The 1,702-nt window shown below is 32.8% G+C and overlaps 1 pseudogene; it reads left to right on the forward strand.

Annotated features, from left to right (window-relative positions):
- Positions 203-1,179, forward strand: LOC109234965 (annotated as a pseudogene).

The raw sequence follows: 1,702 nt of genomic DNA on the forward strand, positions 1-1,702 counted from the left end.
TTATGTCAAACATAACTTTAACCAACATTTGTATAGTAAGATTTCGTTTAAAGTCTCTTACAGAGACGTGAATTTCTTACATAAACTACTAGTTTCTTCTTTGAATAGCCAACCAAGTTTCATTGGAAAAGTTGACTAACCATTAAATAAATTGCCAGGCCTTGCTATAAATACCTGTCTTCCCATAGTAGTTTTCAGACACAAATCAGTTCAAAGAAAATAGAAAGATCATATTACCTCCAATTTATAGGAATATGGCAAAGTCACTAGTGAGCTACACAACCTTCCTTGCTCTCCTCTTGTGCTTCCTCCTCATTTCATCCACTGGTTGGTACTTCATAATTTGTCATTTCATTAGTCACTATTCTGAATACAACGTACGCTTTCATATATTTTAATTCCAAAAATAGTGTTTTTATAACAAAATAAGGGTACGTATGCTTAAATCCCAAGTAGTCGCTCTCTTTATAAATATTCATTATTATCCATTTTGGTCTATTTTGACTCAGAACTGCAATTTGATATAAAATAGGATTGCGAGGATTCATCAAAAATCGATTTTTTTTTTAGCTATAATCCTTTCGTAGTACAGGCAGCTAGCACTTGCACATTCATATATGAACTCACTAATATGAAATGATTATCGTTATTGTTATAACTTATAGCAAAAAAATCCATATATTTAAACACTTTTTTAGAAGAAATTTTTATATATTCCAACTAAAATAAATGATTTTAACCAAAAATAAAATAAATAAATAAAACTTATGATAAGTTGTTGTTCCATGTAGAGATGCAAGCCGCCCAGGGCAAACTTTGCCGAAGGAGGAGCAAGACATTTTCTAGCTCTTGCTTTATTAGTAAACATTGCGACGAAGAGTGCAAAGAGAAAGAGGGGGCAAAGAGGGGTATGTATGCATTAGGAAGAGCATATTTGGACGTTTTTGCTACTGTTACCACAAGTGCAAATAAGCATAAGCATCAATTTGGTGTGTTGTCTTGTTGTGAAAAAATAAAACGCTATCAGTTCATTAGAATTGTAGTCAATGTGAGAAAATAGTATCAAATTATGTTTGTATCATCATATTGTATGGTCTATTTCTTGGGATCCGTATGTAAGTTTTGGTGTCATGTGATTAAATAACCTAAATAAACTTCAAGAAATTATTTGTGGTTTTACGCCGAAGAATTTTTATTCAATTTAGCGTATAAAAAATGACTAGAGTAATAATATGTGTATACGGTCAGAATCTGGCTTCCCTAATTTTGTATGGCTAATCGAAACTGGGGTGGCAGATCAAGGTGTTCACCTCGAAAAATGTGAGTAACAATTAAAGATAATTTGTGGTTTTAAAGATACGTGATATATTCTAATACTAGTAATTATATGATTAATATCGAGCTTAAGTAAGAAGAAATAATGAACCAAATTAATGTTATCAGAACAGTAGGGGCCTCGAGCTCGTCTATCCAGGGACCTCGAGGTCAGCTAAGACCAATGAAGTATGAGCAATAAAGTAAAGGCAATAAAGCTGAAGAGTAATTGCTGAGCCCGTTGAACTAGAGAAGAATAAGTATGTTCTATTGCAGTGAATGATCCCTTATTTACAAAATGATTGGGGTCCCCTTTATATAGGAGGAAAAAACCCCAATATAGTACGTTGCTCATAAAGGTAAAGAATTCTATTGGTACAGGTGTATA

The sequence above is a fragment of the Nicotiana attenuata genome, chromosome 11 (genome assembly GCF_001879085.1).
Source record: "Nicotiana attenuata strain UT chromosome 11, NIATTr2, whole genome shotgun sequence".
NCBI classification, from domain to species: domain Eukaryota; kingdom Viridiplantae; phylum Streptophyta; class Magnoliopsida; order Solanales; family Solanaceae; genus Nicotiana; species Nicotiana attenuata.